This window comes from Pinus tabuliformis, chromosome X, assembly GCF_031772625.1.
Source record: "Pinus tabuliformis cultivar Carrire ecotype Pingquan chromosome X, CPIR1, whole genome shotgun sequence".
NCBI lineage: Eukaryota > Viridiplantae > Streptophyta > Pinopsida > Pinales > Pinaceae > Pinus > Pinus tabuliformis.
In genome coordinates, this window is record NC_142308.1 from 1,258,832,954 (window position 1) to 1,258,842,525 (window position 9,572).

The window sequence follows — 9,572 nt, forward strand, 5'->3', positions numbered from 1 at the left end:
AACATACTAATGCAACCTTACATCAAAGATACATCAGTATATAGGAGAAACCAAGATAGCTTTATTGATGAATAACAAGGTTCAGGAAGAGATACAACCCAGAGGGCTCCAATCCAGCATCTCCTTCCCAGCAAATGGAATTCCTATCTTCACCCCCTTCAAAGCATTAAGCACCCAATGATTCCAATCTCAAACCAACAACAATTCTTTGCAATAACAAAATTCCAGCCCCCAGATCTCATGGAGGAGAGATCCATATATAGATGTTTGGAGAGAGGATGAGTCAGCTTGAGATCTGACTAGTGTCCTCTCCCTCTGTCAGTTCTTGATTCCACTTGGAGGTTCTTGCTTCCACTTGGAGATTGGGAACCTCTTACTCATCACTAGTCGAATTCACTGAGGCAAGTGTCATTGAGGAAGATTCTGGAAGCTTCCTAGGTCTTGACACCTCTTGGAATGAACTTGCCATTTGTCAACTCTCGCTCAGCGCACCCTGGTAGTGCTTCTACCTGTGTTGCAGTGCAGGTAGCCAGTGTTGACTTTGCATTTCAGCGCAGACAGCTAGTGGAGCCACTGAATTGATCCTGAATTGACTTGTTTCTGAGCAGTTTCTGGTGGAGAACTTCTGTGAATTGCTGTGGTTTGTTAGCCTTGTTCCTCTAGGGGTAGGAACAACATGTTTAGGGACTTTTGATCCCTTAGATTATGGACATTTCATGCTTATAGCTGTAAGGCACAAAAATGTCTATAACAGTTTCCGCCTAAAGTATGAGGCCGTTTATCGGGTGAAATGCTTTATCAGGAGGATCCGAAGTTCATCCAATGCTGGGAGGAGACCTGTAATGAGATACAATACAATACATTATTTTTCATACTGCTTTCATGATCTAGCTGAGGCGGGCATTCCCATGCTCAGCTTTATAAATTCATTTTCCTGTACATAGAACAGACAATCGTCTGATGGTAGACTGATAATTTTGATGCAATTATCATCCTTTGGATAGGATGATTATCTGCTGCAATGATGTACATGTCAATGTCTTTATCTTTCCTGAATATATATCGCAGCCCGGATGGATGAAACTAGATCCGGGGTCTTCAAACTCGTTCGATCTTCACTCTAAGTACAAGTCGATCCATGTGAGAAATGTTCTGAAGTCGAACATGGAAAGACATCGCTTGATTACCGGTCAATGAGGTAAACCGTTAACAAGCGCGAGAGGAATCACCGATAATGATAATGACCCTCAAGGTACTGCAGTACAATTCACGTGGTGTGAATAAAGGACTTGGCGTCGAACACCACGCAAAATCTTTCTGTCGAAGGTCATTGATGTATACCTGTCGCCGGAAGTGAGAAACTTGCCATTGAGGCATGCAAGCTTCAAAGTACTGAAGGGGTTGTTCCTAGATCAACTTCTTGGATAATGAGCTGATGTCGACAAGAAGCGATCCGTCAAAGGAGGGCCTTAATGAATCCCACATCAATGACACGGGACGGAGCTAATGATTTTGATGGAGGTGAAAATGATCTGTGACATATGATTCAGGGTGGCGGTCATGAAAGGATGAAGGATAATGTACGGCAGTGGATGGGACACGGTTGACTTTTCTGAACGACTTCTCTTGAACATATGGCGACACTGATGCGATGGATCGGTAGCATTACCCCAAATATGGATGGTATGGCGAGACCATGGTGATGTGACCGGTGAATGAAACAACCCAACCCGATTGTGGTACGGAGGAAAAAGTGTCATGTTCAAGAGCGACTTGCTACCATCAAAGTTTTCTTGAGTTTCTCCCAATTTTTCCCCAGTCATTGCTGACCAGTACCTCTTTATTTTTGTCAAGCTTGAGGAGGATAACATATGCTTGTTCTATAACTTGCCCTTCGGGCAAGCCCATTGCTATGTTTTAACGAGCCTAGCGATAGTGAAACTCGTTCTCGTCTAAAGACAAGTTTGTCGCTATTTAATGATTTTAACGAGTCTAACGACAAAGATAACTCGGTCCTTTTCATTTTTAGAGAGTCTGAAAAGGTACATAAAGTTAACTCCAAAAGTCCTTTTTCGTCATCTAATCCCTTAGGTCTGAAAAAGTATAAAACAATACAGAAGGGATGAGTTTTCGATAGTTTTAACGAGCCGAATAAAACAAGCGCTCGATCTTTTTGTGCAATAATCCCTCAGGTCCAAAAAGATTAAAATCTAGAGGAGGGATAGCACTTCCTGTCCCTTTAACGAGCTGGAAGGCCAAGGACTCGGCAATCTTTTCATATTTTACGAGTCAGATGAAAAGAGCTTAAAGAAGACTCGTCTTTTGAGGAACGAGTGATGAAACAGGTTAGCAGCTGATTCCAGGTACAGGTTGGAATTTTCCAATCACGGCAGTGTCACAAGGATGGCTAGTGAAATCACTCTTCGCAGCTGTTCCTCAAAATGGGTAAACAAACATATGGAGGTGAACGATCGGCCAATGGAAAAGTGGAGGTGACGGTGCAAACACGACCAAGGCTTTAATGGCTGATGATATTACATTCACTGTGGTTATTTACCGGGATAGTTCATTTTTTAACGAGCTTAAACACGGGTGGAAACATTTGCTCAATCTTATGTTTATTTTTTAACGAGCATGAACTATGCGCTAAAACTGCTCGGATCTTGCGTTTATTTTTTAATGAGCATGAACTGTGTGCTAAAACTGCTCGATTAATCCAGTCATATGATAATAATGTCCCATGTAAGATTCCATTTTTTATGGAGCTTGCGCCTTACCAAAGCTATGCCCCGCATCCTTTCGTTATGCAAGTTCGGAAACGACTAATCCTACGAGTTTAAAGGGTTAGACCTACAGGTTTAAAGGGAGGACCTAAAAATTTAAAAAATAAATAGCCGCCCCTTGCTTGCACTCCGAAAGGTTTGCATGCCCCCAGGTATAAAACAGAGTTTCAAGGTTACCCCTACTTTAGTCCGGCAAAACAATTGTTTTACCGAGAGAGGCCTACCTCTTTCAGGTTACCAAAGATTGCTCCATTCGCGGCCACGAATAAAACACTTCTTCGGCGATGTCTACCGAGATAAACAAAGGTGAGCGACGAAGCCCGCCAACTCACATAACTTTGACAAAAGAATCTTATTCTAGAACAACCCCTCTTCCACTCACGGACGGGGTACGGACTAGTCATATTCTCCCGCGGAAACCTACCCTATACCCAAAGTTTTCCTGCCGAAGCAGACCAGGATGCATGCCCCCTGGGTTCCAGTCATATCCTCCCAGATTACTCGCGCTCATCAGGAGGACGGACCGTGGGTTGAGACATTTCTTGCGTGAAGAGACCATTTAGGGATGGTATATGACTATTTGCGATGCGTGATCCAGGAAATGAAAGCTGGTCTACGAGCTTGACCACTCTTCCTTCATGCGGAAAACACATTACTCTAAAGAGTGAGGAGACGATGGCTCCCATGCAATATATATAGTCTCGTCCAAGGAGTAGGTTATAATCCAAGGGTCCTTGAACGACCATCACGTTCATTTGAACGGTCTTCCCTTTCAATGTTATGGGCACATTGGGGAGGATCCCTAAAGGTCGACTGGTTCCTTTATCAAAGCCTGTCAGATTTCTCATTTCAGGCAAAAGCGCTGGCAAACCCAGCGCTTTCCAAGCAATAGAGGAAAGGATACTCACAGATGCCCCCTCATCAATGATAGTGCCAGCCATTACCATTCTGTATATTTGAACGATAATTCTGAATGGTATGCTTGCTAGCAAACGGGGTCTGCCTAGTTGGTTCCAGTCGAACGAGACAACTAGGTTGCTTGGTGGTGGGACCGAATAGACGGCCGGGTATGACTCTGACGAAGTTCCTTCCTGCGATAAAGGAATGGTCAAATTGCCCCCTTGTTCGTCGGAGTTTGTGTTGATGAAGAGAATTTGGACGGTGTCGTCTTTATTCTCCTTTGTGATGGTATCATTCGAAGATAGAGCCTCTGAAGGAAAAACCGGGTCAACTGCCGCCTCAACCTTTTGACTTTCGTCAGGTATGGATTCAGACGGTTCATCCTCAATGATAGGTGCTTCGGCTGACCACCTGGGCGGGCCAGCCGGGTTCTCAACTAGTGAAGGACTTGGCAGGAGTTTTTGATATCCAGGAGGAAGTTGCACTAGTAAAACCGGGCGATCTTCCAAAACTCTTTTAGCCTCGTCTAAGAAGGGACAACGGTGGATGGCATAGTCACCTTCGCACAGTTTGCAGGGAAATCTAGCTCTCCCTCTCTGTCCTGGGGCTTCACTTCCACTAGTTGACGGTGTGCTGTCAACATGGCTATTAGAGGTTGACGCCACCGAATTGTGCAAACGGGGAGACCAGTCCCTTAGTATCCGAGGGATGCAGGGAAAATCTTTGTGGAAGTGGTCTCCCTTGCATATGACACATGGCGATTTAGGCCTAGTCAGTGCTGTGTGTGGATTTTTGTCAGACGACACTTGTTTGCCCCCAGTCGCTTTTGGCTCCTTCTTCTTCTTCTCTTTCTTCTTCTTTTCCTTCTTCTCCTTAGGAACTTGGTTTTTTGTTTTACCAATTCCGTCAAGCGAAGAGGAAGGAGGAGAGGAAGAATTAGATGAAGTGGAAGGCTGGTGGGCAACTCTGGTCTGGTCTAACTGTTGATTCGACTGTTCAGGAATAGTGGTGTTCTGAACGACATTGGTTGAAAAGAGCCAGACCGGCAGGCCAATTGTCAGTCCTGGAAGCGACAATGTGGCCATATGGGGCGCACCAACATCTCCCCAAGAGGAGAAGGGACTAGGATTTCCACCAAGGGGAATTCCTTGGTTGGTGTGCTCCATTTTTTCAACCTAAAGATCAACGCAGGAATAGGGGTGATTGTTCCGTTTAAAATAAATTTTAACGACGCTTTAGACACAACTTGCTTTTTCACTTTTAAAGAGTCGAGAAAAAGCTAAAGATGACTCTAGTCTCCTTCGATGTTTTAACGAGCCCAAAGTGACAAATGCTTGGATGGACTTTTTCCGTTATAGAGTCTAAAAAAGGCCAAAAGGAACTGCTCTGTAGTTCTAGGCAGAGGGTGTGCCAAACTTTTCGCAAAACCGCAGAATACTTTTTAAGGTATGGGCGGTCGATCTTCCTGAATGCTGTGTTCAGTGCATTGCGATCAGTAGGGCGGCCGACACGGCTTCCTAAGGATAAAGGGTTTATGCCTATAGGGGTCTCCCAATATATACGCGACGGTACGTGGGAGCACAATCCGTACTGGCGCTATCGTCCCTCAGGAGGAATCACCCACCATCAACGAGATCGACAGTCACCAGGCTTTACGACGCCGGAACACATCTCTAGCCTAGACCTCTATGTTGTGGGTTATGTTGCAAAGCGTTGTTAAGTTCATTCAATTTATTTTAGGTTGATCTTTTTAGAGGTTTTCCTTTTGAGGTTCACCACGAGATGTATGATACAATTCCTAAATGCAGTCTAAAGATGATAAGCAAGCTTTATATCTTTTCAACTTATGAAAATCCTAGCTACAAAGGGAAAATAAAGACACCATCTTTTCTCAAAGAGCAATCAGCACACTCTAATGCACTTTCCCTAAATCAAACATGCAAACTATCAAGATGCAAATGCACAATGCAGGTGTTTGTTTTCCGCTTTCTTAGTATTGATGCCTACAAAGAAAGCTTTTTGTACAACTTTGAATTTGCTTTTAAATGACAAATACAAACAAGTTTACTTTTTCGAAATCAGAAAGGGTAGAAGAGATTACAACACTTAACGATTTTCGAAATGAATACTTGTTTCGACACTTAAAAGAGACAAACTCAAACCAAAAGCAAAAGTAAATGTATAATCAACTGTAAACAGCCAATGAACTCTCTCCTAAGATCACAATCAACAGATCTGAATCAAGGGCTACAGGATGACTATTTCACTCTTGCAAAGGAAAACTGTAAATGACGCCACAAACACATAAAAACACTCACAGTATTTTTGTACAAAAGGAGGCAGAATTTAAGCAGAGAAAAGGAGTTATCAGACTGGTACCTATGCTGTTTATAGGCTGCAAAAATTAGAGATCAAAACAAGGCAAAATAGAGCAGAGAACCCCAGCTGCACAAGGCCTAACTGGATTAGCGCACCCTCAACACAGGGGTTTTGACATTCAGCGCAGGTAGCCTTCACGGGACCTGCGTTGAAATGCAGAACCTCTTCACAGGGTCTGCGCTGAAGGAGAAACGAGAGTTTCTCACTGGATTCTGGGTCACAGTTTGCTGATTAATCTACGGTTTCAGGCCAAATAAAAGCAACAAGCAAGTTATAATCAAAGGGATGCTTTGAGGGAGTACTAAGATCTATCACAAAGGATCATCAAATCATTTGTGAGTCCATAGTTCAGATCATAGACAAATCCAGTGATTGGATCAAAGCAGCAGCTGTCTAATTTGCACTGAGAATAGCAGATGCAGTTCGATTGTTGCTGTTGAGTCTATGAAACAAACAATGATAGAGACACAAATAAAATGACTAAACAGATCTCCCCAGTGGAGTCGCCAATTTGTTGTGGGGAAAAATGCCTATGCAGGACGATCCTATCCACCTAAGGTGTGACAATGCCTTAGCAACAAACAGAGACAGCTATTCTAGTATTCTTCCTTTATGAATTAAGAATGAAGAGAGATGGATGGACTAACCGGTGTCTTCCGTTTGTCCCTCGATCCAGTTTCCCTTCTCTTTGAGAGTTCCCAGCTACTTGCCTTCTCGCTCGCCCAGCTTCAACAGGTCTCTGCAAGATCACAAGAAGAGAACACTACACAAAGACATAGATTCATATTCATTACTAGTTCAGGATTAGAAATAAACTAAACATACTAATGCGATCATACATCAAAGATACATCAATATATAGGAGGAACCAAGATAGCTTTATTGATGAATAACAAGGTTCAGGAAGAGATACAACCCAGAGGGCTCCAATCCAGCATCTCCTTCCCAGCAAATGGAATTCCTATCTTCACCCCCTTCAAAGCATTAAGCACCCAATGATTCCAATCTCAAACCAACATAAATTCTTTGCAATAACAAAATTCCAGCCCCCAGATCTCATGGAGGAGAGATCCATATATAGATGTTTGGAGAGAGGATGAGTCAGCTTGAGATCTGACTAGTGTCCTCTCCCTCTGTCAGTTCTTGATTCCACTTGGAGGTTCTTGCTTCCACTTGGAGATTGGGAACCTCTTACTCATCACTAGTCGAATTCACTAAGGCAAGTGTCATTGAGGAAGATTCTGGAAGCTTCCTGGGTCTTGACACCTCTTGGAATGAACTTGCCATTTGTCAACTCTCGCTCAGCGCACCCTGGTAGTGCTTCTACCTGCATTGCAGTGCAGGTAGCCAGTGTTGACTTTGCATTTCAGCGCAGACAGCTAGTGGAGCCACTGAATTGATCCTGAATTGACTTGTTTCTGAGCAGTTTCTGGTGGAGAACTTCTGTGAATTGCTGTGGTTTGTTAGCCTTGTTCCTCTAGGGGTAGGAACAACATGTTTAGGGACTTTGGATCCCTTAGATTATGGACATTTCATGCTTATAGTTGTAAGGCACAAAAATGTCTATAACACCTAGCCTTTAGGGTTTTGGTTGGAACACCTCATGGAGCAGTTCCTAAACTCATGGATTTGACCCCTGAGAGCAAGGAGATGTTGTTTTGGTCTTTATGTCTCATTTTCTCAGTCATAGAACAAGTTGGACATCAAAGGAGAGAACTATTGTAGCTTATACTTCAACATTTTCTGGAAATCAAAGGATACAATTTGCAACTATTATCTAGGAATTCATGTGCAGTATGTTTGTGATGTTTTTTTCTCTGTTATAGCTTTATATGAAAGATATTCATCTTCTCTTTCCATTCATTAGTTCCTCAATGGTTTTCCTTGAAGTTGATAAACATAATTCTTTGCATAAAACTTTGTTTTTATGGGAATATCATTATGTGTTAATTTATTTCCTGTTTAATGAATTCATGTGCTCGTGCTCATTAAAATCCTTTTGCATCTTCCAAACACTAGACTACACCAACAAACCCTAAATCCATCACATAATTATTGCTACCTTTCTCCTTTATATCATTGTTGTTGTAATCCTTTGAGCCTTTGACCTAGCTACATATTTTTTCTCCCTTATACAGCATCAAACCCTAAATTTCCAAGACCTACCTAAGGCTAGCATACCTAGCCTAAAATCTATTCCTTTTCCAGTCAATTAATTGGATGTGATCATAGAGAGAGCCCTCTCTAGTTTGGTAAGGCTAGCTACCAAACTAAAAGCTTGGTCTATGGTAAACTCTATTAATCTCCTCTCAGCCTGGGACATTATGGAGGATAACAGGATGTGAAATGGCTCCAATGGTACAGTTGGTGGCGTGAGATGCCCCCGATGCATTGGCACCACCAGGATGGGGGAGGTCTACAATAACGGTATAGACATAACTAGATTGCATATAAATCAAGTCATATCTAAGAGTGGTTTGGAGAGATTCTTCCTCTATTTGAGGAAAGTGAGACGTGATATGTTTGAAAATGGGCGATAAAAGGCTCCTAAGAAACTAATCAAGTGGTCAACCAATCCAACAGTCAACTCTTGGCGAAACCCATAAAGAAATCTTAAAAATTCTCACAAACCATAAAAATCACAGGTACAAACCTAATTCCTGGGAGATCACACTTTTTGGGCCAAAAGGTGCACTTTCCATCTCTAGATTGTACTTTTGGGGTAGAAAAGTGCAATTTTTGCTCCTTGATTCTCGGTTGGCAAGTCTAAGAAAAATTTGTCGTCTCTATCATGGCTGGTTCCTGTGACCTGCAGAAAAAACCAAAAAACTTATGGAAGTTAGAATTTTGAATGATCTAGGGTTAGATTGCTAGTAAAAAACATTAAGAGACTGAAAAAAAGAAACCCTAAGCTGAAAACTGAAGGTCACCCAAGTTTCTGGATCATATTTAAAAACCCAACAGAGTCACCAATTTTGTTATAGTGTTTTCTTCTCATATGTGTATGAAAATAAATCACCTAATACTATGGATGACAAATAGTATTAATAATATAAATGGCTGCTTAACATTGTAGATCTGCAGCAAATGATAGAAGAAAACCTACCAAAGCCCTGATTTATGCCATGATCATAGTTAAACAACAAAATGAAATAGTAATAAATGTGGGTAACTCCAATAATCCAATGGAAACCAGATATATAAAGACTATATTTTATTAAACAACACTTGTGGAGGGAAAAAATAAACGTTACTAGTCCCCCTCTATGGGATGGGTTCTTGGTTATCCTCAAATGTCTTCATCTTTTCGATAGATTCTCTCTCCTCTATAATGTGTAAAACCTAGCAAATGAAATATTTGAGCTCAGTTAGAACTCAAATGGAAAAGTAAAAGGTTTGCGACAATGATAGTAATCAAAGTTACAATAGTGAGTGCAATAATGAAAATGATCAAAAGTGAATAATGAATGGAAAACCATCATATTTAAAACAAAATATTAGGTTATCCTC